This window comes from Neopelma chrysocephalum, unplaced genomic scaffold (genome assembly GCF_003984885.1).
Source record: "Neopelma chrysocephalum unplaced genomic scaffold, ASM398488v2 Primary Assembly neopelma1_73b, whole genome shotgun sequence".
NCBI lineage: Eukaryota > Metazoa > Chordata > Aves > Passeriformes > Pipridae > Neopelma > Neopelma chrysocephalum.
In genome coordinates this window covers 7,203,517-7,215,580 of record NW_020897734.1, presented here as the reverse complement: position 1 = coordinate 7,215,580, position 12,064 = coordinate 7,203,517, and positions in this window count along the sequence as shown.

Below are 12,064 nucleotides of genomic sequence, written 5' to 3'. Positions count from 1 at the left end.
ATTTATATCTATATCTTTATCAATATCTGTATCTATACAGTCAGAATGCTTGTGAGCAGAGGAGAGGAACAATTGCAGAAGAACCAGAATTTGAACACTCAGTGTTGGGAACCCTTTCCTCGCTCGCTACTCTAAAACTAAAACCACATCGCTGGGAATTAAAAGGTATCCTATAACAAAGCAGTCAATAGGGCTGTTCCATTTTCCCCCTCTGCATTTTCTTTACTGATTTAAAGACCAGACACTTCGAGGAAACAAGAAAATGTTGGTTAAATTCCTAAAATTCACTGTGATAAGGCAGGTTACAGATGGGCCCATTCGTTGGCCATGAGGAAACTTTCTACCCAACAAACAACCTGAGGTCAAGTACTAGTTAAGTAAACTAAGAACATTTCAATCTGAAGCTTTGAATCCAATTAAAATCTGACCTATCTTCCAGAAATGGTCAGGGGCAGAGTTTAATACCCCTATAAAAGTACTTGAATATGTGAATTCAAATGATTATCAGAATTTCAGGAGGTCTAACCATTTAGCATGGCATCTCTGACTCCATTTTACTTGAAAATAAAAGAAAATTTGCACTTTCTGCAGAGCATTCTTCTGATAGTATCTGCTGCTAGTCTTTTTTGTTTCCAGTGTATTTTTCTCAGATTCAGGGAAAATTACTTGCTCTTACTTTATGTTGATTAAATCGTGTCAGCAAGTGTTTTAATTTATGTGATCTAGCTAGCAAAGCAGAACAATTTTCATTTTTGGGCACGGATAATCATAATTAAAAACACATTAGCTGATTATAACAAACACCCATCCTAAAAAATCTACATCATGGTTTATAAATTATGATTACTTAACTAACACATTTTGAAATTATACAACTTTATAAGCTGATGAATGGTTTTGGTAATACCCCAACTACCCAAAAAGGGACACCTAAAACCAGAGTCAAAGAAATCAAAAGATTTTAGGGTAGACAGATCAGGGTATAAATGCAGACAAAATACATTCCCTAAACATAAAAAAATCTAAGCTAAAACCATCACAGGAATTAATAAAGAACCTGAAATTTATGACTTCTATAAATAAATAAAAATTATGTCTATTCCTATACTTAAAATTTTCAGGAGAGCAAAGTATCTTGATTAAAGAAAGGCTTTGCTTTTCAGTTTAGGGTTTTGGTTTTTTGGTATTTTGAACAAGTTTGTACTCACTTATCATCATTAACTATAACTCAGGTCAGCAACACTAGAACAGACATGAGCCTTTGTTTTTGACAATCTTGCCTATCCTAATTTACTGTATTTTTATTGTATCCTGATACAGTGTGCAGTGTTAACACTGTGAGAGAAGGAACCACAACTGCAACTCTGCTGGGTGCTGTTGGAACATCAGATCCCTAAATATCCCAAGTACCAGGAAACAGAGAAATATGAAGTTCTTCAGTAAAACATCTCTAAGTAGAACAAAAGAGTAGAACCCATTGGAACAAGTGGAGAGGAGACCACAAAGCTGATTCCAGGGCTGGAACAGCTCTGCTGTGGAGGCAGGCTGAGAGACCTGGGGCTGTTCAGCCTGGAGAAGAACAGGCTCCAGGGAGACTTTAGAGCTTCCAGTGCCTAAAGGGGCTCCAAGAGAGCTGGAGAAGGACAAGGGATGAAGTGGCAGGACAAGGAGGAATGGCTTCACACTGACAGAGAGCACAGGTAGATTAGATATTAGGAATAAATCCCTCCCTGGGAGGGTGGGGAGGCCCTGGCACAGGTTGCCCAGAGAAGCTGTGGCTGCCCCTGGATCCCTGGAAGTGTCCAAGGCCAGGTTGGATGGGGCTTGGAGCAACCTGGGCTAGTGGAAGGTGTCCCTGCCCATGGCTGAGGGTTGGAACTTGATGGTCTTTAAGTTGCCTTCTAACCCATAGCAACTTCTAAGATAAGAGACTGAAATACTTTGAAGCTCAGGTGATGCTTTGCCATCCAAGAATGGAGGAATCTCCTCTAAAGCAGACTTGGTATTTTCTATTTCTCTATGGTAAAAATATCTTACTGCTATAATAAAGAGTTTAATGCTTCTTCACAAATCTACTCATTTGATCTCATGTTCAAATTTTTGACATCTTCCACAAGCAAACATATCCCGTACAGGATGTATTGCTTTAACAGGTATTCATTTTACTGAGCTCCACTATAATTTGCTAGTCTTACATGATGCCTCAAGATGTTTCACACATTCTGAAAAGGAAGCTAAAAGGGAATAATTTGCATATATTACTTAAGTTGTACATGCTGTAAATATTGATCTGCTGATAGAGAAGCAAGAGAAAAAGTTGTTCAAAAATTAGCACTTGCATTTCTATAGTTTTTAAGAGTCATTTTTCAGGACAAACAGCTCTGCTCACCCTGCAGGTGAAGGCTATTTACCAGTCCAGTCTGTGACATTCAGTGCATGTTATGGCAATTTATAAATAAAACCTCTTACTTTGACTCTTTTGGAGCTATTACCAATTCAGCACAAACTGATCAAACCTCAACTGCTGCTGTCTCTGTTATGCAGAGAGTGAAGCTGCATTTCACAGCTTTGGCCTATTATTTTAGCCAACTCCCCCAGACTCTCAAGGGTGATGCACAGATACTCTTGTGCAATGTTTTGAATAACTTTCGAGTCTTTTCTCCCCTCACAAGTGAGGAGGTGTAATTTATCTAATGCCTGAGAACAAAGAGCAAAAATAAAAAAGCCTTCAGCCTGCCTTCACACCAACCTCCACAATCATGATCCATTTTGGAAAGGTTCTGGTAAAGGACTGCAAATCTCAGGAAACTAGAACAGGCACAGACAGGATTCAGCTAGAGGAATGATCACAGGATATATTAGCTCAGAGTGAAATGTTCATCACTTAAAACTCCTGCTGTCAGACATGACAAACCCCTGAGGCCTCGGGGTGCACGTTCTTTCCCCTTCACGAGCACAGAGCAAATGGAACAGTGAAGGCCAGTGCCCCTTTTTGGTTAGCAATGCAACCACCAATGGTGGTGAACACACCAGACAAAATGCACCAAGGGTTTCAGACTGCTCACATTCCATCAGTATCTAAATCACAGAGCATGGAACAAGGGCTTGGACTTGATGATCCTTGTGGGTCTCTTCCAACTTGGCATATTCTGTGAGTCTGTGAGAAATATCTTTGGCATAAATACATGCATCTCTCAAATGGTAAATGGCTCCTCATCATCACCACATGTCTTTGCCACCCCAGTGCCACACACGTTTTCCTTTTCATCTTTCTTTCCTTCTGTTTTTCCCATAGTTTTCTGGCTTTCCTCACATTTTTCTGTGCACAACTTCTCTCCTCTTTAAATGACTGCCTGAACCTACCAACACCTTCACAGCTCCCCACAAACCCACGTCTTGTTCCCTTATTCTCTGTTAGGTTTCTTTTCCTAGTCCTCTCTCTCTTTTGGAACAGGCAGCTACACAGCACAGGAGAAAAGTCTCGTAGCTGCCACCAGAAGTTATTTTATTTTCAATATAAATTAAAATTTCAAAATTTACACTAAAATTCCAAGCATGATAACCTTACCTGACTTCTGACAGGGCCACAAAAATAGATAAACCCCAAAGACTCTAAGGAGAACTGAGTACTGTCCTGAGTATAAGGGTTTCACCTCAACTAATACTAGACAGGTCACTAAGGTTCCCAGAGAGAAACCAAGTCACCATAATTCACCACACAGATGGCCTTGGAGAGGACTCTGGTTTTACTGGCATCACTGGTGCCTGAAACTAGGTGTGATTCTATATCCCTCATCACCTTTAAGCACAGCAGTCACTGCTTTTGTTTTCAGTCTTTGTTCCAAATTGTTCTTTGCTGAAAATGTCCAATGGGCTATTTCACGTTACAACAGAACAAAACACTTTCTTCTACCAGAGAATACTGTGGGGCCCAATTTTTCATTGCTTGGATTTCTATTTTTAAGGTTTCTCCACCCAAGCAAATGCTTTTGCTCTGACAGCATTTAATAACAAGTTTGACCTTGGAGTGAGTAAGTTTAAATGATTTCAGAGTACTCTGCAGCAGAAAATCAGGGGCCAGGGATTCTTTTCCTTATTTGAATTTTATTATTTTGGGAGAAGGGGGAATCCCTTGTTTCACAGAAGAAATTACTTTTGAGCCACAGTGTGAAGACTTTTTGCATGAGTGCTTGAAGAGCCACAATTTTTATGCTTCCTGCAGTGGATATGTAACTGTCACCATTGCCAAAGCAACTTTGCTACTTCCTCCTGGGAATATCCCTGCAAATACAGTAAAGAAAGCTGAGAAGAACTGGTTTGTATTTAGTATGTGTTGGAGAAGGAATGTTATCAAAGCAGGTGGGACACCCTGAGCATCATCCCCTCCTGCCAGCCCTGTGTGCTGGGGCAGGTTCCAGAGGTTTTGTGAGGCTGCAACCCAGCCCTTGATTTTTTCAGTGGACTCATGTCCGACATTCCCCCCATGGAACCCATCTTCATTATCAAACATCATTCCCAAGAAAGGTATTGCTTGTAATGAGGAACCATCATTGACTACAGCTGGATGTATTTTATGTGAGGATTGAAACACATACAACTCTTTATATCTGCAGGGCCAAGTATTTAATACAGATGGATGAAGTCCACAAACTGATCCTATTAAGATATTTTGGGCTTTTTTCATTTCTCAATTTCCTATAAACACCTCCCAAACTTTGAGAAATACTAAAAGACAAACACAGTAACTACTTCATTTTAAAGCCAAATAAGAATTAATTTTTTGTTGCTGAACAGAAAGATCCTGTGGTGAAAAAAAAAATACCGTTTGGTGTGTTTGTCTGAGTTATTACATAATTCAAAGACTAAGTTACCTTTGGTTAGAGCTGCATCAATCTTTTTCCCCTTAAAATAATACCATCCCAACTACAGCACCACAGAGAGAGCAGTGGGACATGGCTCCTGACAGTCTAATCATTGGTTCATCTAATGATGTTCATAGAGAGCCAAAATGTTGCTGTTAAATCCCTGCCCTTCCCTATTCTAAAAAGCTACCAGGTGAGCTGTTCCAGAGGTAATAGCAATGGAAAACACCAGAAAAGAATTTATTGTCAACAGATCTGCACAGAAAAGCAGCACTGCAGAAAAAATATTGATTGCTGTAGGAAAAAAAAAAGTTTGAGATGTAGTCTGCATTGCACTTACACAGACCCTGTTGTGTAGCATGGAATAATGTTACATTTTATAAGCATTCTATTTTCATGAAAAAATCTCTAAATCTATTGGTTATTAATGTTCTGTATTGATCTACAGCAATTTGAATGCATATCACATGTTCACTATGATAACTACTATACAAAGAACTGGCACTGATCTTCACAGAGGATCCCCTTGTTTCACAAGTATACACAAAAGTACATACAAATTCTGGAAAAAAAGAAATCTATTCTTTGTGTGTCATTCAAACTCATAAATAGGAGAAAATAAGAGTGAAGAAAAATAAAAGGAATCAAAGACAAATCGAGTAATTTGATTTTTTTGTTTTCTGTTCTGGAAAATAAAAGTGATGAAAGAAATTATAACCCTTCATCTTCTATTTGATATTTCACATTCAAACATCTCAATAATCATTCAGAGTTAGAGTTTATCTATGAAACTCATAAATAGAAGTTAAAAACATTAGATTTATAGTGACCAGCACTACAGATTTCCATTTCTAATGAAAGTATTGCTTAAAAAGATTTCAGAAGCTTGTGTATTTAAAAATATAAACAAAATTGAGTCCAATCTATGAACACCACCTTGTCAACAAAACCATAAAAAAAAATACCACATCCAGTCCTTTCTTAAAGTGTATATGGAATTTCTTGTATTTTAATTTAGTCTCACTTCCTCTTGCCACCACCATCTTTATCCAGTTTGGTATTTATGCACATGTACAAGACCCTCTCCCCCAAAACCTTCTCTTTTTTAGGCTGAAACACCCATTTTTTCAGCCTTTGTTCAGGTGACAGCAGCAGACCAGCTCCCCAGGCTTGTCTCAGCAATGTGGAGCAGGGAGGAGGAATCACCTCCCTTGACCTGCTGGCAACACCCTGCCCTGATACAGCCAAATTCTGCAGCCTCCAAAGAACACTTTGAACAGCACCAAAACTCTGTTGCATCTCCACTTCCAACACATACAGACACCACACAAGTCTGACAGCAACGTTCATTTTATGAACAAGTTTTTCATCAAACACGTATTACTTTCTGCCGTAGAAATAATTTATTCTTTGTGTATAATTGATTTGTGTCTGCACTTAAAAATGTCTTTTGAAATTCATATTATAACTAATACTATCATATAATAAAAAGCAACACTTTTAATTTAAAGTTAATTATTTTCCATTATTCAACATTAGTAGACAAGGTAAGAAGTCTAGCTTAGTGCCAGAACATAAAAGTTATTCTGAACTTATAATACATGGGTTTAACAGTTTAATGTCAAGAAGCAATACTCTAAATTAAAAACTAAGTAAAAGGATTATAGTATCTCATATTTAGAAATTTCACATGACTACAGATAATTAAGGCAAGTCAAATATGTTTGCAGTATTGTCCTGAAGTCTGCAATTGTAAATTTTTATAGCAATAGCACAACATTCTGTAATAACACTCTAGACATAACATCACTCTGGCGTATGAGATTTACTGCAATACACTACTGCATTTTTCAAGGGTTTGTATAGGGAATTTCTTTTTCTTTCTTCCTTTTATCATTACTACAAGACAGCTCACTTCACCTACCTTATCTAATCCCCAGCTGGAACTGGGACATCACAGCTATGACAGAGAAAGGGAACCTCAAACACTGCAGGTATGTAAAGGTGCTACTTTTGAGGAAATAGAAACCACATGTGGCTAACACATGATTCCTTGCAGCTACTTCGATTTTGAAGAACAAAAACACTTCATAAGACATGTGAAATTATTTCAGTGTTGACTTTCTGCAAATGTAAAACGTTTTCAAAATGGACAAGACAGCTGGAAATGAGTGTTATGTCATTTTGAAAGTATTTCTCCTCCAAAGTAAAATCATACTGAAAGCAGGTTAGAAGGCAACTAATACAATACTAAATTTTAGAGATGGAAAACTATGATCCCTTATGGAGATTATGGAAGAAACGTAAAAGACATTTTTTCAGTCTTTGTGTATTCCTCATGCCTCAGATTATGGTTATTCAGAAATCTGTCAGGAAAGTCACCCTCAGGAAAGAGCTCCACTTGGAAAGCTCCCATCAGAGAACACAATTAGAAGTGCTCCATTCTGCATTCTTATGTGGGTTTGAATTTGTACTCACCCTTTTTCCCTTACCAGCATGGAAAGAATTGACTTTTTTTGGGTAATCTTCTCTTTGAAGTCCAGACACCTTTAACATCCCTATCTCCTTCAAGAAGTGTTCTATTTTCTGCTTCAACTGATTATCAGGAACTTTCCTAATGAAAAAAAAAAATTGGTTTCACTGACCTAATTATATAAATAAGTCCTTGTTAGACTGAGACTTATTTACAATGACTTGTCTCCATAAGATGTATGATGCGGCTCCTCCTTCCCTCCCCAGCCCATTTGCTACCTTTTGGCATATTTTAATGGACCTTAATGTTCTCCTATAACTTGAATACTAAAGACATACATGTGTGTTTAATTATATATACATATACACCTCGTTTCTGGCTCTTCGCTGAGGAAAGCCATGCTGGCAGTTTTCTGCCTTAGGCTGCCCGACTGTAGAGCTCTCATAGCATTAAGGGATATTTAAAGAAACCAACTCACATTTACTTCTGCCAAAGCACAAGCCCACAAGTCCACAAACCCCACCACATAAATCATTACATTCGTGGCATATGGTTGGGGGTTTTTTTTTGACAGAATGTGTTCAGATCCATTCAGTCACTCAATCAATTCTGCCCTCATGGTGCACAGATTGTAATCATTTGATATCCTCATATTTGACATCTAATAAACCATCACTAGTGATTAAAACAACCAACTCCAAAAGGTTTTAGTCTTATTTTAAGAATACACCCATATATAGAGTGCAACAGACCATTGGCAATATGCTTAAAGAACTTTCAATCACTTTAATTAATACGAAATAAGCTGTACAGTTGTATGCCCATGGAAGCCATGACATTCCTGCCTACAGACAGATGAACCATCACATCCAAGTCCCTTCAGCAGCACAGGAAGTTTTCAAAATAATTGCCCTTTACTCATTACAGGATTAGTTTTATTTTAATGGATGCTGGCGTGCGAAGGAGAATGTGGAAGGAAATTTTATATCTGAAATGTCTGCATCAATAAAGGTGCCTAATTAAGGTATTCATTAAAATATACAAAGTTAACAGGAAAAAAAATCTACAGAATATTATTACATTTCCCCATTAAACTAATTTCATCTGGTTATAAGGTAAATTCTAATAAGATGATATTATTAACTAGTTCAATTTCAAAATGTCTTCTCATGTTTATTTTTATTAGGCTACTAAGCAGAGTAGCAATTGACTTAATTTATTTTATTAAGTAACATTTCTCAATCTTTTTAAAAAGGGGCAATGGCCTACTTCTTTACTTGGGCCCTGAATGTGCTGCCATTTCAAAAAATTGCATTAGAGTTCAGGTTTTCACCAGTTTCTTATACCAACATCCAAAACTATGTATACTTCTTTACTCAAAGCAGAAATTTCACTTACACAACTGTCATTTTTGAGTCTTAGTATCTACAGTCACTAGTGAATAAGGAACAGGAGCTTTTCAGTTGGTCACCTGCTCAGTTGGGTATTTTTAGTTGTTGTTTTTCTCTTTTCTTCCAGCTTTTAAAAACAAACAGTATGAACATGTCCACTAGGATTTAAAGTAATTATTGATGAAAAGCTAAAAAGCTATGTTTAACAGTCTTTCAAAATGGAAACAGAACTTTCTTTCATTACAAACCAAAGTAATTTCTGACTTCCTTCCATGATGTTACACTTGGAACATAGAAAATGTAATAGATAAGGTTTCAGTGGCAAACTTGCAACATCCCTGTCTAAGCCTGGCCATAGCTGGCTGTCATCAGTTATGTCAAGAGTTTGCTAATTCTGGGGCTTCTGTGTTTAACCCCAGTGGTCCTCAATGTGCACCATGTGTACCCCCAGCAAAGAGGCAGCAGTCAAAACTGTGACCCCCAGAGACACTTCACACTTCCACGGGGAAGGAGCAAGAAATGCCCACAAGCACTGCCAAGAGCATCATCCAGTAAAGGGGTTTAACCTTGGCTGAGCACCCTGGAGCAGGAGACTCACACCGAGTTCCCAAGAAAGAACATGCAAACAGTGGTAATCCCTGCAAGCTGTATAAATAAACCCTGAGCACTCTGGATCCTAAAGCTCTGTACTTTGACAGTGTTAATTACCACCTCTGATTCCTCTTTCTTCCCCCATTGGTAGTGACACATCCTACCATCAGTTCACCTACAAGTTTTTCATTGCCTATCAAATCTGTCAGACAAGAAACTCTGCATGGAGAAGCTTTGTGTTCTCTGTGCTTGGTCTCATCTGATCTGCTAAATCCTGATCTATTTAACACAGTGTATGCACTAGAAAAATCAATCCTGACAAAGTTTTCTAGTCCAACCTATTGAAATGGTTCAAACTCCAGGATGCCAGTAAAAAGTTTTATTCCATGTCAAACTAGGATGTAATCTAACAAAAAAAAAAAGTTCCCAAAACTAATAACACAAACCAAATAAAGACTTCTCTAACAGCTAAAAAAATGATGGTATATTGCTTTCTAAAAAAGTAAAAAAAAAAAAAAATATAAATAAGTACACAAAAATAAGTATTTTTGCAAGTCAAGGTTGTCCACTATTCCGACATTCCATTTCAGTTCAGTACAGAAGACCTCAAAGAGAAACATTTTGGTCACAGAGGTCATATCAGTTTAAAAGCTTCCATCTGCTCTGCCACATTGATTTTCTAATGCATATAACATGTTAAAATGAATATAGTCAATAGTTCAACAGACCATACGAATCAGAGGCCAGAAACACTGCAAAGATTATCTTGATGCTTCACCAATCACACGTATGGCCTAATGTCAGGAGAATAAAGGGATTTAATTCAGTGTCAAAGCATTAGGTTTTATACTTTATTACAAGTAAAGTTAAATACTACATAAGCAATTACAAGAAGTGGAATGTGCCAGGAAATACATAAAACTTATAATTTTGAGGGAAATGGTATTTTAACCTGGAAGGTGTGAATCAACATTTAAAATCTTGGGCAATTTCAGCTACACTTCCCCTAATGTGGCAGACAGATTGGGAAAAGGCTGATAATGTGAACAGTCAAGAAGAGAACTTGTAGTGAAACTCCTCAGAAATCTGTGCTTGAGTCAAGCATAACATTTCTTGATAATCTAATATATTTACTCTGACTCATACAATACACCTATTATTTGTTTTTAGAATCTAATTCTAAAGAAAAATGTAAAAAGCCAACATTACAAATTTGTTCCAACTCAAAGTCTTAACAGACACCTTCTGCTACAAAATTAATTGTTAATTTTAAATCTGTAGAGAAATGTTGCTCAAAAAAGGCATTATTTTGTTTGCTTGCTTGTTTGTTGGAAGGAAAAAAGGTGCCAGGACAAGTGTTTGTGAAAACTGAACCCCAGTGTTTGCCTGGCACTGAGGCAGGAAGGTCTAGCACAGCTTTCAAAAGCCAGCACTGACTGCTACAAGCTTTATCAGCCTCACTACACAAACAATTGTCACATCTCACTTGCACATAAAAGCCAGAATAAGAGATTTCATAGTAGTATTTATTTTCAGTTTACTTTTGCACCTGTGGGAAACAGCTGAGAGTTTTGCTTCCTCAGTGGAAGTTGTTCCAGGTGTCTTTCCCCTCTGATTACCTCCCTCAGAAAAACAATTATAACTTCATAGTGGTTATCTGATTACACAAACTTCTTCCCAGACTCTTCTTTGAGGAAAGACTCCTAAATAGCAATGTAATACCAGAACATATGAAACAAATAGTGATTTAAAGTAGTTGGAGAAAATGAAGTTCTGCAATTCCAGAGTCTGTGTCCATGCAAAAATGCAATTATTTGAGCATATGATAAGTCCTACTTTTGGAAGGAATAGTCTGGGTTCCTTACAGCTGAAAGAGGCTTTAAGTTCAAAAAGCGTGAATTTGGTTTTGCTAATAATTAACTCATAGTATATAATGACTCTGCATTTCTTCTCATGTATCAATGTATGAAAGAGTAATGAGAGAAATTTGCTTGTTGATACATTTATGTAATAGTTCATTAGCATCATCAGGGGTCAAAATATTCATCACCCTCATGTAACAGGAAAAGAAAACACAATGGTAACACAAGCTCAGTGCCAGTAATTAGTGACACAAGGATGAAGCACATGGGTATAGAGTGAAACAATCTCTTGTTCCACTGAGACACGTGTAAGTATCATCAACCAGAGCCTAGTTACTGAATTTAGAATAAAGAATAGCATCAATGATATTAAGTTTAAAATTAGAAGTGTAATTAACTGAGAGCAGCTTATGTTATGTATCAGATGACTGCACGGGTCTGCAGCTCGAATATTTGTCTCACCACTCCAAGGCAATACTTTCTAAACTCTCCTGCTGCTCTAGCTTGTCCTACATATACACTGATGCTGTGGTGACTGCAGATCCTACTCATTTGTTTCCAGATTTTTCCCCAACAGATGAGTAGATCCAAAATTTGCATTTACTTCAGAAATTGGCACTAAGTATGTGAACATATAGGGTGAATAATTTGCTCTTTTGCTCTGCTTTTGCTCCTGTTAAACCAACACAGGAACAACTGCTCACCTCTGTGTACTGCAGGAAGAGGACTTGTTTTTAGAATCTCTGTTAAGAAAATACAGACTTATTTTGATATCATGTACAATCAAGACTCCAATTTATTTCACTGATGTGATCTACAAGCTCATTTCCAGCAGTGGTGGCGTAAAGAAATTTGCTCACAAAAATTCACTTGTGTGAACCTGTG